Source organism: Ursus americanus, unplaced genomic scaffold (genome assembly GCF_024610735.1).
Source record: "Ursus americanus isolate L20-20 unplaced genomic scaffold, mUrsAme1.1.p SCAF_132, whole genome shotgun sequence".
In the NCBI taxonomy this organism is placed as follows: Eukaryota; Metazoa; Chordata; class Mammalia; order Carnivora; family Ursidae; genus Ursus; species Ursus americanus.
Window position 1 is genome coordinate 186,780 of NW_028273714.1, and position 19,042 is coordinate 205,821.

The 19,042-nt window shown below is 39.6% G+C and overlaps 1 pseudogene; it reads right to left on the reverse strand.

Moving 5' to 3' along the window:
• Positions 1-444: 444 nt before the first annotated feature.
• Positions 445-3,693, reverse strand: LOC123789957 (forkhead box protein K2 pseudogene; annotated as a pseudogene).
• Positions 3,694-19,042: the final 15,349 nt, after the last annotated feature.

Consider the following 19,042-nt stretch of genomic DNA (forward strand, 5'->3'; position numbering starts at 1 on the left):
TCCATCTGTCCAGTCTGTCTGTCCATCCTAGATGCATCTGGTAACACAGAAAACCTGCAGATGTCAAAGACCCCGTTATTTTGTAAAGAAAGTACACCTCAAAATATTCTAATTGCATGTGTGAACCACGAACTACTGTCTCATCTACCCGTGCCAGCCCCAAGGGTCCTGGGAGGGTGGTGGGGACTGTCCCTGCCTGTCCCAGCATCTTGCTGTGGAGTGACAAGCTGAGCTGGGGATGGGGAGACACTGCCAAACCAGGTTTTTTTGTCTGAGGTTTTGTTCAGGTGTGACTTCTGTCTTTTAGGAGTTTTGAGGCCACCTCAGTTGTGTGTTTTCAGTGCTGAGGTGAAGTCCAGCGGCCGGACCCTCTACCCACCGAGACAACGTGCTCCGAGTGTCGGTGGGAGGTGGTGTCTCCTTTTGGCACCACGGAGTTGAATATTAAAGTAAGAAAAGCTGTCGCAGTCGCTGGTTTTGGACACCTTTCTCCCTGCCGGCTGCCACACGCAGGGTGATGATGATGTTGTCGCCGCCGTCTTCCGTCTGGACCTTCTTCAGCTCCTGCTGTTCTGTCTTGTCGCCGTTCTGGCGCTTTGTGGGCAGGGAGGTCGACAACGATGCACGTGTTGCCATCGTGTCCAGAGGACTCGCCACATTGTTCACCTGGTTACGGCCAGCGGCAGGGATTGGCATCAGGTGAGTCCCGTTTCGTGGGACAGTTTTTGTTGGTTGCTGGTGCTGACCTAGAGGTGCCTGCTGCACTGTGGTGACCGTGTGGACAGGGGTGGTCTGTGGCTCCTGAATGATCCAGCTGGCAGCGCCCGCTGTGGCATGGTTAATGGCAGGAATAGGTTCCACTTTCACTTTTACTTCTTTGTGATCTCTATTGTCTTGCGACTCTGCCTTAGGAGGGGCCAGCACGGCCGCCTGAGTGACCAGAGCCTGGATGGCAACAGTGTACGTGCTTCCTGGGGCCAGGCCTGCCATACTGGTGACAGACACTGCGGGGATCTGTTGGGCGACGTGCGCCGTCTGCACTACAGGCTGCTGGGAGGTTGAGGTGGTCACGGGAGCAGCGACCGTGTAGGTGATGGGATCGATCGATCGTTGGTGGCAGCTGCCACTGCCCGGCCATTAAAACAGGCTGACGAGACAGAGGGGAGCCTGGTGCACCCTGGGCAAACCGTGCCTCCTGGATGATGGCCAGTTTAGGCTGTGAGGCACTGGGCTCAGGCTCCAGGGGGGCCAGTGAAACTTCCCTTGACAGGCTCTTGGGGGTCTGGGCACCACTGGCGAGTGCAGACAGCACTCCAGCATGATTGGGAGAGGCTGGGCCACTTCTGGAGAAGAGGGGTCCCAGAGGGTTTCTAAAGCAAGGCATGCCCATGGACCATCTTTTCCTAAAAGCCTGCTCTATGAATTTGCTTTCAGAGGCAGGATCTATCCTCCAGAATGAGCCCTTTTGCCTGGTTCTTCCTGGGAACGTGTTACTATGATGAAATAAGGATTCAGAGAGAGATTGTGGTGAATTGGATTCGGCCAGCTCTTGTCTGCTGTCTTGTAGTATGGATAATTTTTAGCGATGTGAGTATAAATTCCATTTAGGGTAAGTTGCTTCTCAGGAGCCATCGTAGTTTTCTGTCCTATGAATTCTGCATAGGAATAAGGTGCTTTGAATCCTTCTTGGGGCTGTCTCCACCAGAAGCTTCCTTTTCATTTTCTGGCTGCCAGTTGTCGGCCATTCACTTGAGGTCAGCTGGTATCACCCTGCTCCCCGGGGGCTGGATGGGCAGGAGTTGGCAGCACTGGGTTCTGGTGGGGGAAGGAAGGGGGCTGATGAGGGAAGGGGGCCATGGCGTTTGGAATGTGGATGGTCAGGGCCAAGATGTGGGCCTGCACAGGCTTCACCCGGGACCTGGGAGCCTCCTACTTCTCCGTCTTCTCACCGGACGGGGCAGTGAACGGGATCCTGAGATTTGTGCTCGGGAACCTGGAGGTGCACACGCGCGGCCGTTATCCGGTGGTGCCCTGCGCCTCTGGAACACGGCGTCCACCAACAGGGCAAACATCCGTTCTCACCGGGGCAGCGCAGGTAGAAGTCGCTGCTGGCATCGGGCCTGGGCTGGCCTGGAACGCTCTGGGGCGCCCAGCCATGGCCACCGCTGCCACTGCCCAGTGGGGGTGGAGGGAGGGAGGGTGTGAAGATCTCGAGGTGCTCCGCGAGATGAAGCTCAAGGGCAGGTGCTCACGTCAACCGAGGCCTGCAAGGAGTTGTGCGGGCTGGTCACCCAGCGCGTCTTCCTCAGGTACTCCAACACCTCCCGGCCCTCCAGGCGCGCCGTGGCCCAGCGGCCCCATGGGGACCCGCCACCTGCGCCCGGGCCGCCCCCTGGTGCCACTGCCTGTGGGAGGCCGGCCTAGCGCCCTGGGCCCATGAGAGCCAGGCCATCCCTGTCGCTGTCACCGCAGCCATGGTGCTGAGGGTCAGGTGAGGCCGCTGGCCGGGGAGCTCCAAGCCTGGGATATACTCTTTTTATTGCTCACTTGATCTTTTCCCTTGTTACAGGTCTGTTCAGATTATCTGTTTCCACTTGAGTCAGGTTTGGTAGTTTGTGTCTTCTTAGAAATATGTCCATTTCATATAGGTGACCTACTTTGCTGGCTGTTCATAACATTCCCTTATAATCCTTTTTATTTTTGTAAGGTGGGCAGTAATGCTCCCATTCCAAAATTTAATCATTTTAATGTTCTCTCTCTTCCTTCTTGGTCAGTCTAGTGAAAGGTTTGTCATTTTTGTTGATTTTTACAAAGAACCAACTTTTGGTTTTGTTTGCTCATCTCTTTTGTTTTATACTATTTCACTTATGTTTACTCTGTTATTTCCTTCCTTATGCTTGTTTTCGCCCCCTTATGCTTGTTTTAACTTTAGTTTGCTCTTTTTTTTTAAGATTATTTATTTATTTATTTGACAGACATAGACAGCCGGTGAGAGAGGGAACACAAGCAGGGGGAGTGGGAGAGGAAGAAGCAGGCTCCCAGTGAAGGAGCCCGATGTGGGACTCGATCCCGGAATGCCGGGATCAGGCCCTGAGCTGAAGACAGATGCCTAATGACTGCGCTACCAGGCGCCCCTAGTTTGCTCTTTTTACTTCACTCTTCCTGTACTGGAAAGTTAGGTTCTTGACTGGAGATTTTTTTTTAATACATCTGTAACTATATAAACACATCTGTAACTATAAACACTATAGGTGTTTGTTTACAGAAATTTGATGAGATGTACATAGACCATTTCGTAGATTCTGTTGAGTGTATTCCAAGGCATTCTGGCTGGCTACTCCCCATGAAATCATCAACATCTCCCTCTTCCTCCTTTCTTTTTCCTTCCCCTCCATATCTGAATTCCTTTTTCTCCATTCATAAATGCGAGACTGTTTTTCATGATTTGGAGCGTGTAACATCTATCATGGCTATAGTCTGCCGTATGTTTACTCTCCTGCAACGATGGAACTCCGCCAGGGCCTGGGACACTTGCTGCCTCCATATCGTTTTCTCCTCAATATCATCAAACCTCACGGTCTCTTCATCTTCACTGCAGAGGTGGATACATGTTGTATCATGTGTCGCTATCTCATTCCTTTGTATTACTGAACAGTATTCCACTTTATGGACATGCCACTTTGGTTTAACCATTTGTCAATGGATAGACTTGTTGGTTTTTTCCACTTTTTGGATCGTATGAACTATGCTGCCACGAATATGTACAAATTTTTGTGTGGACATATACTTTCCTTTTTCTTTGAGAGAGAGAGTGTGAGTCGGGGGGGAGAGGCTGAGAGAGAGGGTAAGGAAGAATCTTTTTTTAAATTATTTTTATTTTTAAATTTTATTTTATTTATTTTATAAATTAATTTATATTATATTTATAGTTTATCAATTAATGAACATATAGTGTAATATTAGTTTCAGAGGTAGAGTTTAGTGATTCATCAGTTGCATACAACACCCAGTGCTCATTCCATCAAGTACCCTCCTTAATGCCCATCGCCAGTTACCCCATCCCCCCACTGACCTCCCCTCCAGCAACCTTCGGTTTGCTTCCTATAGTTAAAAGTTTCTTTGGTTTGTCTCCCTCTCTGATTTCATGTTATTTTATTTTTCCTTTCCTTCCTCTATGATCTTCTGTTTTGTTTCTTGAATTCCACATATGAGTGAACTCATAGAATTGTCTTTCTGTGATTGACTTATTTCACTTAGCCTAATACCCTCTAGTTCCATCCACGTCATTGCAAATGGTGAAATTTCGTTTTCTTTCATGACTGAATAACATTCCATTGCATATCTATACCACATATTTTTTTAAATTTTATTTTCTGAAGATTTCATTTGTTTATTTAAAAGAGAGAGAGAACGAGTGGAGGGAGGGGCAGAGGGAGAAGGAGAAGCAGACTCCCTGCTGAGCAGGGAGCCTGATGTGGGGCTTCATCCCCGCGCCAGACCCTGGGATCATGACCTGAACCCAAGGCAGACACCTAACCGACGGAGCCACCCAAGCACCCTGTACCACATCTTTATGCATTCATTTGTTGATGGACATCTGGGCTCTCTCCATAGTTTGGCTATTGTGGACATTGCTGCTATAAACATTGGGGTGCAGGTGCTCCTTCGGATCAGTATATTTGTATCCTCTGGGTAAATACCTAGTAGTGCAATTGCTGGGTTGTAGGGTAGGTCTATTTTTAACTTTCTGACGAACCTCCATACTGTTTTCCAGAGTGGCTGTATGGGAAAGAATCTTAAGCACGCTCCACACTCAGTGCAGAGCCTGATGTGGGACTGGATCTCACAACCCTGAGGTCATGACCTGAGCCAAAATCAAGAGTCTGATGCTGAACAGACTGAGCCACCCAGGCGCTCCTAACATATGTTTTCAGCTCTCTTTTCAGTATAGGAGTGGCTCTGCTGGATTACGATAACTTGTGTCTTTAACATTTTGAAGAGCTGCCATTTTTTTTTTTTTTTGCCAAAATGCCTTCCTCATTTTATCTTCCTACCAATAATTATTGAGGGTTCTAATTTCTCCACATCCTTTCTGACACTTGTCATTTTCTGTCTTTTTGATTACAGTTATCCTAGAGCATGTGAAGTGGTATCTTGTGGCTTTGCTTTGCATTTCCCTGAAGGCTACTAATGTTGAAGTTTTTCATGGGTTTACTGGCCATTTCTCTATCTTCTTTGGAACAATGTCTGTTAGAGTCCTTTGCCTATTCTTAAGTTGGGTTGTCTTTTTATTGAGTTGTAAGAGTTCTTTATCTATTTGGGGAACAAGGTAGACCATATACATTTAATGTGATTATCGATGGGGTTTGGTTTAAAACTACCATTTTGAATGAAACATGAGAGACTATGGACTATGAGAAACAAACTGAGGGCCTCAGAGGGGAGAGGGTTGGGGGAATGGATAGACTGGTGATGGGTAGTAAGGGGGGCACGTATTGCATGGTGCACTAATGAATCATCGAACTTTACATTGGAAACCGGGGATGTACTGTATGGTGACTAACATAATATAATAAAAAATCATTAAAAAAATAAATAAAACTACCATTTTGCGATTTGTTTTCTATTCTCATTTTCTTTTATGTTTCTATTTATCATTTGGATTCACTGAGCTTTTTTAGATTATTTTTTATAGTATTTTTTATTATGTTAATCACCATACAGTACCTCCCTAGTTTTTGATGTGCTTTTCTATGATTCATTACTTGTGTATAACACCCAGCACACCATGCCATATGTGCCATCCTTAATACCCTTCACCGACCAGCCTATCACTGAGCTTTTAAAGAAAATGTCTTATTTCATCTCCAGAATTACCTTATTAGCCATGTCACTTTATTTTAACTGTTTGTCAAGCATTTAGAGAATACATCTTTAGTACAGTACATCGTCAAATAATGTTATACCACTGCCTGCATAATATAGGAATCTTTCCAACTTCCGTCTTCTTCCTTCCAGTCTTTTGTATGTTTTATTCCTGCATGTTATCAGTTCCACAATGCATTACTATTGTTTTTGCTTTAGGTAGTCACAGCTGCTTTTGGGAGATTGAAAACCCACTGGTACAAACATCTTGATATTTTTGCCTTATGTAAAGAAGTTATCTTATGTGGCCAATCTGTTAAGAACGGATTGTAATTTCTTGCTTTGAATTTTCCTGAAACAGCAGAAAAGACAAATGAGGTGTTGAGTCAGATATTTCTGGAAGCTTATTGAGTTCCAGGCCGCCTGCTGGGCATTCTGGGAGCCCGTGGATTGATAGCAGTTCATTTAGGATTCATGGGTGAGGTTTCATTTGTCAGTGGACTTCGACTCTCTGGTGGATGTTGCAGTGGTTAGTACAGTGGCAGAACAAACTGATGTCCTGCTAATTGCCAAAGGTTTGGAACTCTGTCTCTATTTGGAGGCTGCTGGTTTTATTGTCTACTTATTAAATTGCTAAATGACGGAGATTAATAACAGGAAATTCATTGAAATGGAAAACTCGTAATAGTACCCCTGAGTATTCATTGATGGCAAATTCCATTCTAGTCATCCAGTGATCACTTCAAAATCCTGTGTCAGGCAGAGGCAGATAAAAATCCCAAAGCTTTCAAGACTGCAATTTACCCTGTGTAAAATGGTGTGCTCTAGGATTTTCCATCCTGGGCTTCTGTAACAGGGTATAAGAGGACAATTGAATCAGGAGGAAGTACAGAGTAAGTGTTTAATGTCAGTGGGAAGTCTCTTTTAAACAAGCAAGATAAGTCTGTGAGGTAATGTGACTGATTTTACATTGGAGAATATTGCTTTGGCCTTTAAAAGAGAACCAGAGTTTAATAGAGTCAGCTGTTCTGACTGGCATGAGATAATATCTCACAGGGATTTTGATTTGTATTTCCCTGATGTTGAGTGATGTTGAACATTGTTTCATGTGTATGTTGGCCACTTGTATGTCTTCTTTGGAGAAATGTCTGTTCATGTCTTCTGCCCATTTCTTGACTGGATTATTTGCTTTTGGGGTATTGAGTTTGATAAGTTCTTGATAGATTTTGGATATTAACCATTTATCTGATAAAATATTACAAAATTCTTCTCCCATTCTGTAGGTTGTCTTTGGGTTTTGCTGAATGTTTCCTATGCTGTGCAAAAGCTTTTTATCTCGATGAAGTCCCAATGGCTCATTTTTGCCTTTGTTTCCCTTGCCTTTGGAGTCATGTCTACCCAGATGTTGCTGTAGCCAAGGTCAAAGAGGTTGCTGCCTGTGTTCTCTTCTAGGATTTTGATGGATTACTGTCTCCCATTTACATCTTTCATCCATGTTGAGTCTATTTTTCTGTACGGTGTAAGGAAATGGTCCAGTTTCATTCTTCTGCATGTGGCCTTCCAATTTTCCCAACACCATTTATTGCAGAGACTGTCTTTTTTCCATTGGATAGTCTTTCCTGCTTTGTCAAACATTAGTTGAGCATAGAGGTGAAGGTCCATTTCTTGGTTCTGTATTCTGTTCCATTGGTCTATATGTCTGTTTTTGTGCCAGTACCATACCATCTTGATGATTACAGCTTTTTAACATAGCTTGAAATCTGGAATTGTGATGCCACCAGCTGTGGTTTTCTTTTTCAATTTTCTTTTGGCTATTTGGGGTCTTTTCTGTTTCCATACAAATTTTAAGATTAGTTTTTCCCTCTCTGAGAAAAATGTTAATGGTATTTTGATAAGGATTGCACTGAATGTGTTGATTGCTCTAGGTGGCATAGATTTCAACAATTATTTGTTTTACCAATCCTTGAGCATGAAATATTTTTCCATTTCTTTTGTCTTCCTCAATTTCTTTCATGAGTGTTCTAAAGTTTTCTGAGTACAGATCCTTTGCCTCTTTGGTAAGGTTTATTCCTAGGTATCTTATGGTTTTCGGTGCAATTGTAAACGGGATCTAGTCCTTAACTTCTCTTTCTTCTGTCTCATTGTTTGTGTATAGAAATGCAACTGATTTCTGTGCATCGATTTTATATCTTGTCACTTTGCCAAATTCCTGTATGAATTCTAACAATTTTCAGTTGGAGCCTTTTGGTTTTTTCACACAGAGTATCATGTCATCTGTGAAGACTGAGTGTTTGTTTTCTTTTTTGCTTATTTGATGCCTTTTATTTCTTTTTGCTGTCTGCTGAGGCTAGCATTTCTATTACTATGTTGAACAACAGTGGTGAGAGTGGACATCCCTGTTGTGTTCCTGACCTTAGGGTAAAAGCTCTCAGTTTTCTCTGTGAGAATGTTATTTGCCTTGTGCTTTTCTTCCCTTTTTTAAAAGTTTATTTATTTATTTATTTGACAGAGATAGAGACAGCCAGTGAGAGAGGGAACACAAGCAGGGGGAGTGGGAGAGGAAGAAGCAGGCTTCCAGCGAAGGAGCCTGATGTGGGGCTCGATCCCAGAATGCCGGGATCATGCCCTGAGCAAAAGGCACACGCTTAACGACTGAGACACCCAGGCACCCCTGCCATGTGCTTTTCATATATGGCTTTTATGATATATTCCTTCTCCACCTACACTGTGCAGACTTTTAATCAAGAATGGATGCTGTAATTTGTCAAATGCTTTTTCTGCATCTATTGAGAGGATCATATAGTTCTTGTCCTTTCTTTTATTAATGTGGAGTGTCATGTTGATTGATTTGCAGCTGTTGGACCACCCTTGAAGCCAAGGAATAAATTCCACTTAGTCATGGTGAATAATCCTTTTAATGTACTGTTGGATCCTATTGGCTAGTATTTTGGTGAAAATTTTTGCATCCATATTCATTAAGAATATTGATCTGTAATTCTCCTTTTTGGTGGGGCCTTTGTCTGGTTTTGGGATCAAAGTAATGCCGGCCTCATAGAGTTTAGAATCTTTCCTTCCATTTCTATTTTTTGAAACAGGTTTAGAAGACTAGGTATTAATTTTTCCTTAAATGTTTGGTAGAATATTCCTCTGAAGCCTTCTGGCCCTGGACTCTAGTTTTGGCTTTGTTTGTTTGTTTGTTTGTTTTGTTTTGTTTTGTTTTGTGTGTGGGGGGGTGTTGTGTGTGTGTGTGTGTGTGTGTGTGTGTGTGTGTGTGTTGCGATTTTTGATTACTGCTTCAATTTCCTTGCTGGTTATGGGTCTATTCAGGTTTTGTATTTCTTCCTGGTTCAGTTTTGGTAGTTCATACATCTCTAGGAATGCATTCATCTCTTCCAGATTGTCTAATTTGTTGACGTATAGTTGCTCATTATATATTCTTATAATTGTTTGTATTTCTTTGTTGTTGGTTGTGATCTCTCCCCTTTTACTTATGATTTTACTTATTTGGGTTCTTTCTCTTTTCTTTTTGATAAGTCTGGCCAGGGGTTTATCAATTTTATTAATTCTTTCAATTAACCAGCTCTTGGTTTCATTGATCTGTTCTACTGTTCTATTGGTTTCTAGTTCATGAATTTCTGCTCTAATCTTTACTAATTCTCTTCTCCTGCTGGGTTTAGGCTTTATTTGCTGCTCTTCCTCCAACTCCATTAGGTGTAAAGTTAGCTTGTGTATTTGAGACCTTGAGAAAGGCTTGCATTGTTATATACTTCCCTCTGAAGACTGCCTTTGCTGCATCCCAAGGTTTGGAACAGTTGTGTTTTCATTTTCACTTGTTTCCATGAATTTTTAAAAATTCTTCTTTAACTTCCTGGTTGACCCATTCATTCTTTATTTGGATGCTCTTTAGACACCGTGTATTTGAGTTCTTTCCACCTTTCCTCTTGTGATTGAGTTCACGTTTCAAAGACTTGTAGTCTGAAAACATTCAAGGAATAATCTTAGTCTTTTGGTACTGGTTGAGACCTGATTTGTGACACAGTTTGTGTCTGGATAAAGTTGTGTCTGGAGACAGTTTGTGTCTGAAAAAGACACAGTTTGTGCCTATTCTGGAGAAAGTTCCATGTGCATTTGCGAAGAATGTATATTCTGTAGCTTCAGGATGGAATACTCTGAATATATATGTGAAGTCCATCTGCTCTGGTATGTCATCCCACGCCCTTGTTTCCTTGTTAATCTCTGCTTGGATGGTCTGCCCTTTGCTGTGAGTGGGGAGTTAAAGTCCCCTACTATTATTTTATTATTATCAATGTGTTTCTTTAATTTTGTTATTAATTGGTTTGTATAATTGGCTGCTGCCAAGTTATGGGGCATAAATATTTATAATTGTTAGATCTTCTTGTTGGATAAACTCTTTAAGTATGATATAGTGTCCCTCTTCATCTCTTATTTCAGTCTTTGGTTTAAAATATAATTTTTCTGATATAAGGATTGCCACCCCAGCTTTCTTTTGATGTCCATTAGCATAATAAATGGTTCTCCAACCCCTCACTGTCAATCTGGAGGTGTCTTTGAGTCTAAATGAGTGTCTTTTTGACACCATATTGATGGATCTTGCTATTTTATCTAATCTGATACCCTATGTCTTTGGATTGGAACATTTAGCCCATTTACATTCAGAGTAAAGTTGAAAGATATGAATTTAGTGCCATTTGTATTACCTGTAAAGTCACTGTTTCTGTATATTGTCTCTGTTCCTTTCTCTTCAATTTACTTTTGGGACCTCTTTGCCTAAAGGATCCATGCCACCTGAGCACCCTCCATGCTCCTGTGGTGCAGAGAGGGTCTCACCATGGTTCTGCTACTTGCCATGTCCCTGCTTGGATTGCAGTCACCTGATCATGCTGCAGTTCAAGGTTTATGGCAACACTGACGTGAAAGCCCACTCCTGCCTGGGCTTGCTAATTGCAGCCAGCTTCCAGTGTTGATGCAGGGAACTCTGCTGCAGTTAAAATCCCTTGTTCTTTCTGTGAACCCAGGGATCCTGAGACCATACTGTCCCACCTAGGATTGTGTTCTGCTTTGCCACCTGAGCACCTTTCAGGAAGGATGTCCCTCACTGGTGCAGACTTGTTAAAGTTCTGATTTTGCACACCACTGCTATATCACTTTCTGGCAGCCAGCTGATTGAGGCTCCCACCTCCTGCAGCTTCTCTTCCAGTATAATGCCTGGGATTCACTTCTCTGCACCTCCTACCTTGCAGAAAGTGCTCCCTTTTTCTATTTGTAGAATTGCAGCAATTCTTTTCTTAGATCTCTGGTTGATTTTACAGGTGTTCAGAATGATTTGATAGCTAACTAACTGAATTCCTGGGACCAGATGAAACTCGGGTCCCCTACTCCTCTGTCATCTTCCTCCCACCCTAGAGTCCCTCTTTTACACCTACTCTATTTTTTAAATGAAAAACTGATTAAAGAATAATATCAGTTTAATATAGTTTAAGTAGCAGTTCATAAAAGGGAATATCATAGAAAAATAGAATATAACACATAAAGATTAAATATACATATAATGATTATAAATTTATATTAATTATATATCGAGTTGACAAATATATAATGTTCTTTGGGGTATAGTCACAGAATATTGGAACATTTTTAATTTTTTAGATTTTAAAAAATTTTTGTTAATTTTTTGAAAACTTTTTAAAACATAAGTTTATTCTATGACTGTATTATTTGAAGCACAAATTTTTACATTTCAAGTTAAACTAATAAGCTTTGAATATCATTTTTGATGAATTTAAAATGTACTTTCATGTTTTCAGCTAAAGGTGAAAGCTTTCTTAGAAAACGATATGCTGCTCCTCAAAAAAATGGCCTCTTGATCAGTTTCTACATTTTTCTACCCATCCTTATTTTAACTGCCATCATCGCTCTTAAATGGGATAAAATAAGATTTTGGAACAGAGAGGGAACAATAAGTGGGGAGTAAGTAAATTTATTATTTTTAAAATTAATATTAAAATCCAATTGATGAAGAACTAAAATGTAATTCAGAATATTGTAAGCAGGACTTAACAGTGATGAGTTTGGATCTTGGATGAATTGGGTTACTATTTAGAAATATTGAGTCTTGATATATACTATTTTTTTTCAGATTTCATGTAGAAGTTATCTTTCTTGTTCTTATACGTCCAGAAATAACTGAAATTAATTAGTAAATTCACAGTGCCTTTCAAACTGAAAGCCATGCTGGGTGCAATTGCATCAGCAGGCTCTGTCTACCACCTAAGCAACCTCATTTTTTTTTTTTGCATTCACATTCAGTTGTACTATGGAGATTAATAGAGATAAGGAAACAAATTTTGTGAATAGAATATGTAGAAGGTGAGAAAAATGTTAAAAAAAAACCCTCATATGATACAAAGGGAGAATACAGATAGGACAATGCCCATTTTACACTTAATTAACATTGCTCATATGTTTCTAAAATTAGAATTAAGCTACTTAAAATGGGCACCACAAAAAGTCTAGTTATCATCTGTCTCCATAGATAGTTACAAAATTTTATTTTCTTGTGATGAGGACTTTTAAAATCTATTGTCTTAGCAAGTTTCAAATATGCAGTGTTTTAGTATTAATTATACTGACCATGTTATACATTAAATACTCATTACTTAATTGTTTTATAACTGGAAGTTTGTATCTTTGACCTCCTTCATTAATTTCACTCACCCCACAACCCCACCTCTGGTAACCATCAACTTATTCTCTGTATCTATGAGCTTATTTTTGTTTTAAAAAAATTTAGAGGGGTGCCTAAGTGGCTCATCAGTTGAGGGTCTGCCTTCTGCTCAGGTCATGATCCCAGGGTCCTGGGATCGAGCCCCACATTGGGCTCCCTGCTTGGCAGGGAGCCTGCTTCTCCCTCTGCCTGTTCCCCCCTGTTTGTGTTCTCCCTCTCTGTCAAATGAATAAATAAAATCTTAAAAAATATTAGATCCCACACATAAGTGAGATAATATGCTAGTTGTCTTTCTTTATCTAACTCATTTCACTTAGATACAGCTTTTTTTTTTTTTTTTTTACCATATCACCATACAAGTCACAATTTTGCTTAGTCAGGGATATTTAGGGAAAAGAGAATGTGGAAGTAAGGATAAATAAATGGCTCTCATTTTCTATGCTAAAGGAAAATCTCTCTGTTTCTCACTTGTGCAAATAAAGATAACGTAATGAAATAAAGCTTCCATCAAAAAAACTCTCAAGAACGTGGACTTAAGAGGAACATACCTCAACATAAAAAAGACCATATCTGAAAAACCCATAGCTAACATCATACTTAAAGATGTTTCTCTCAAAGAGAAAACTCTTCCTTGCAGATCAGGAACAAGACAAGGATGTCTACTCTTGCCACTCTTTTCAACATAGTAATGAAAGTCTTAGCCATAGCAATTAGGAAACAGAAAGAAATAAAAATTGGTAAGGAAGAAGTAAAACTGTCACTATTTGTAGATGACAGGATAGTTTGCATAGGAAAATGTAAAGACTCCACTGTTAGAACTAATAAATGAATTCAGCATGTTGAAATATACAAAATTAATACACGGAAATCAGTTGTGGTTCTATACACTCCCAATGAAGTATCAGAGAAGTCAAGAAAACTATTCCATATACAATTGGAACAAAAAGAATAAAATACCTAGGAATAAACTTAACCAATGAAGCAAGAGACCTTTACTCAGAAAACGATAAGACATTGATGAAAGAAATTGAAGATGACACAAATGGAAAGATACTTCATGCTCAGGGATTGGAAGAATTAATATTGTTAATATTAATTATATTGTTAGTATCCATACTACCTAAAACTGTCTACAGATTAAATATAATCTCCCTCAAACTACCAGTGGCATTTTTTGCAGAACTAGAACAAATAATCCTAAAGTTTTTATAGAACCACAAAAGACCCCAAAGAGTCACAGCAATCTTGAAAAAGAACAAAGCTAGAGGTATCCAAGATTTCAAGATATAAGTACAAAGTTGTAGTAATCAAAAGAGTATGGTCCTGGCACCAAAATAGACACATCAATCAATGGAAGAGACCCAGAAATGGACCCAAAACTATATGGTCAATTAATTTGTGACAAAGGAGGCAAGAACATGCAATGAGAAAAAGACAGTCGCTTCAATAAATGATGCTGGGGAAACTGGACAGCTACATGCAAATAAAATAAAATAAATAAAATATAATATAAAATAAAATAAATAAAATAAAACGACCACTTCTTTACACCATACACAAAAATAAATTCAAAATGGATGAAAGACCTAAATGTGAGACCTGAAACAATAAAAATCCTACAAGAAAACACAGGCAGTAATTTCTTTGACATTGGTGGTAGAAACATTTTTCTAGATATGTCTCCTCAGACAAAAGAGATAAAAGCAAAAATAAAATATTAGGACTACACCAAAATAAACTTATGCATAGTGAAGTAAGCCATGAAGAAAACAAAAAGGAAATCTGCATGTGAGAAGAGGTTTGCAAATGTTATGTTAGATAAGGGGTTAATATCTAAAGTATATAAAGAATTTATACAATTCAACACCAAAAACCCCCATAAATAATCTGATTTAAATTTGGGCAAGGGACCTGAATAGACATTTTTCCAAAGAAGATATACAAATAGGAAACAGACACGTGAAAAGATGCTCAACATCACTAATCATTAGGGAAATGCAACTCAAAACCACAGTGAGATATGAACTTACACCTGTCATAATGGCTAGAATCCAAAAAACAAGAAATAACAAGTGTTGGCAAAGATGTGAAGGAAAATGAAACAAAACAAAAATTTTGTGCACTGGTGGTGGGAATGTAAATTGGTGCAGCTATTGTGGAAAACAGTATGGAGGTTTCTCAACAATTTTTAAAATGCCTGGAGAGTATTATGCTAAATGAAATAAGTCAGACTGAGACAGACAAAAACCATATGATTCCATTTATGAATGGAAAAAATAATGAATAAACACTCAGCAGAATCAGATCTATAAATGTAGAGAACAAATTGCTGGTTGTCAGAGGGGAGTGTGGTGGAGGGTTAGGTAAAATGGATGAAAAGGAGAGGAAGATGTAGGTTTCTAGTAATGAAATGAATAAGACGAGGCAATAAAAGGTACAGCATAGAGAATACAGCGAATGGCATTGTAATAGTGCTATAATTGGACATGTGGTAGGTACACTTGTGGTGAATATAGCATAATGCATAAGCTTGTCAAATAATTAAGCTGTATACCTAAAACTAGTATAACATTGTGCATCAACTATACACAAAACAAAAAATAAAATTACAATGTTTTCTAACTCTAAAGTAATGCCATTTCTTTTTTACAGATTTGTATCAGAAGACGGCAGTAGTAACAGCAACCAGTCATCAAGTTAAAGGTAAATTGAGGAATCAAAATGAAAATGATATAATTCATAAAGTAGTTTAAAAATTTTAACAATACCTTAGTGTAAAAATGCTATTATTCCATATTCCATCATCTTGATTCCTATTTATCAATATCATATACTAAGACAAAGAGTAAAACAAAGAATTTGATAATTTTGTTTTACATTAATTTACAAATATTTAATGTTAGCTAAAATTAGCCAGAGATTTATTAACCAACAGAAAAATTATGATAAGAAATGACTTTAAAGAGATTCTAAATACGTTCCTAAAGTATTTATGAACAATCGTGCATCCTGCTTCCACATTTAAGTTTCTAATTTGGTAGATTTACACAGATTAAACTCACAACATTTAATTTCTTCCTCACTAAGCCTCCATGGTTATGGTTATCCTTATTTTTGAAATGAGGCAACAGACATAAAAAACTTAAAAAATTATCTGTGTGTACAAAATTTTACTAAGTCTTGGAACTGGAATTTCATTTAAAACAAACACATTCCAGGGTTTAACTCTTTGTTGTTGTTTTGTTTTTTCTTTCTTTTTATTTAAATACAATTAGGCCACATATAGTACATCATTAGTTTCAGATGTAGTGTTCAATGATTCATCAGTTGAACATAACAGCCAGTGCTCATCACATCATGTACCTTCCTTAATGCTCAGTCCCCCATTACCCCACCCACCTCCCCTCCAGCAACCCTCCGTATGCTTCCATAGTTAAGAGTCTCTCGTGGTTTGTCTCCCTCTCTGATTTCTTCCCAGTCTTCCCTCCATTCCCTTATGATCCTCTGTGCTCTCTCTTATATTCCACATATGAGTGAAACCATATGATAATTTCTTTCTCTGATTGAGTTATTTCACTTAGCATAATTAAATACTTATCTGTAAAAATTCTGTGCTATAGCCTCTTCTCCCTCCTGGTCCCTAACTTCCTGCCCTTACTCCTCACCCCCAAAACTTTCCACATTGGCTCCCTCAATTCTCTCTCCTCAACGCCTGTTCTTTCTTTTTTTCTTTTTTCTTAAAATTTTTTATTATATTAGTCACCATCATTACTTTTTGATGTAGTGTTCCCTGATTCATTGTTTGCATATAACACCCAGTGCTCCATGCAATATGTGCCCTCCTTAATACCCATCACTGGCCTATACCAATCCTCCACTCCCCTCCCCTCTGAAGCCCAGTTTGTTTCCCAGAGTCCATAGTCTCTCGTGGTTCATTCCCCCTTCTGTTTACCCCCCCTTAATTCCTCCCTTCCTTCTCCTACCAATCTTCCTGCTATTCCTTATGTTCCATAAATGAATGAAACCATAAGATAATTGTCTTTCTCTGCTTGGCTTATTTCACTTGACATAATCTCCTCCAGTCCCGTCCATGTTGCTGCAAATGTTGGGTAATTGTTCTTTCTGATGGCTGAGTAATATTCCATTGTATATATGGACCATATCTTCTTTCTCCATTCATTTGTTGAAGGGCATCTTGACTCCTTCTACAGTTTAGCTCTTGTGGACAATGCAGCTATGAACATTGGGGTGCATATGGCCCTTCTCTTCAAAACTTCTGTGTCTTTGGTGTAAATACCCAGTAATGCAATTGCTGGGTCATAGGGTAGCTCTATTTTTAACATTTTCAGGGACCTCCACTCTCTTTTCCAAAGTGGCTGAACCAACTCACATTCCCACCAACAGTGTAAGAGGGATCCCCTTTCTCCACATGCTCTCCAACATTTGTTGTTTCTTGCCTTGTCCATTTTTGCCATTCTAACTGGAGTAAGGTGGTATCTCAATGTGGTTTTGATTTGAATATTCCCTGATGGCTAATGATTTTGAACATTTTTTCATGTGTCTGTTAGCCATTTATATGTAATCATTGGAAAAGTGTCTGTTCATATCTTCTGCCCATTTTTTTGATTTGATTATTTGTTTCTCATGTATTGAGTTTGAGAAGTTCTTTATAGATCTTGGATACCAGCCTTTAATCTGTAGTTTCATTTGCAAATATTTTCTCCCATTCCGCGGGTTGCCTCTTTGTTTTGATGACTGTTTCCTTCTCTGTGCAGAAACTTTTGATCTTGATGGAATCCCAAAAGTTCGTTTTTTCTTTTGTTTCTCTTGCCTTTGGAGACATGTCATGAAAGAAGTTGCTGTGGCCGACCGATGTCGAAGAGGTTACAGCCTATGTTCTCCTGTATGATTTTCATGGATTCCTGTCTCACATAGAGGTCTCATCCACTTCGAGTTTATTTTTGTGTATGGTGTGAGAGAGAGGTCAAGATTGATTCTTTTGTATATAGCTGTCCCATTTTCCCAGCACCATTTAAAGAAGAGACTGTCTTTTCCCACTGGATGTTTTTTCCTGCTTTGTCAAAGATTAGTTGCCCAAAGAGCCGAGGGTCCATTTCTGGGTTCTCGATTCTGTTTCATTTGACTACGTGTCTGTTTTTGTGCCAACACCATGTTGTCTTGGTGATCAGAGCTTTGTAGTATAGCTTGAAATCAGGCAACGTGATACCCCCAGCTTTGGTTTTCTTTTTCAACATGTACTTGGCAATTTGGGGTCTTTTATGGTTCCACACAAATTTCAGGATTGTTCTACTCTTTGAAAAATGTCATCGTTATTTTGATTGGGATGGCATTGAAAGTGTAGATTGCTCTGGGTAGCATAGACATTTTAAATATGCTTGTTCCTCCGATCCATGAGCATGGAATGTTTTTCCATCTTTTAGTGTCTTCTTCAATGTCTTTCATCAGTGTTCTGTAGTTTCTAGAGTATAGACCCTTTACCTCTCTGGTTAAGTTTATTCCGAGATATCTTATGATTTTTGTTGCTATTGTAAATAGTATCTATACCCTAATTTCTTTTTCTTCAGTATCGTTGATCATGTATAGAAATACAACTGATTTCTGAGCATTGATTTTATATCCTGTCACATTACTGAATTGTTCTATGAGTTCTAGTAATTTGCGGTGGAGTCTTTTGGGTTTTCCATATAAAGTACCATGTCATCTGCGGAGAGAGAGCGTTTGACTTCTTCTTTGCCAGTTTGAATACATTTATTCTTTTTTGTTTTCTGATTGATGTTTCTAGGACTTCTAATACTTTGTTGAACAATAATGGTGACAGTGGGCATCCTTGTCATGTTCCCTATCATAAGAATGATATTTGCTGTAGGCTTTTCATAGATGGTTTTTTTTTTTTTTAGATTTTATTTATTTATTTGACAGAGAGACAGCCAGCAAGAGAGGGAACACACCATGGTAGTGGGAGAGGAAGAAGCAGGCTCCCAGTGGAGGAGCCCGATGTGGGACTCGATCCCGGAATGGTGGGATCACGCCCTGAGCTGAAGGCAGACCCTTAACGACTACGCTACCCAGGTGTCCCCATAGATGGTTTTTTTTAAATTGAGGAATGTTCCCTTTATCCCTACACTGAAGAGTTTTATTCAGGAAAGGATGCTGTATTTTGTCAAATGCTTTTTCTGCATCAATTGAAAGGATCATATAGTTCTTGTCTCTTCTCATATGAATGGGATCTATCACACTGATCGATTTGCAAATGTTGAACCACCCTTGCATCCCAGGGAAGAATCCCACTTGGTCATGATGGATAATCCTTTTAATGTACTATTGGATCCTATTAGCTAGGATCTTGTTGAGAATTCTGGTGTCCATATTCATCAGGGATATCGGTCTGTAATTCTCCTTTTTGATGGGTTC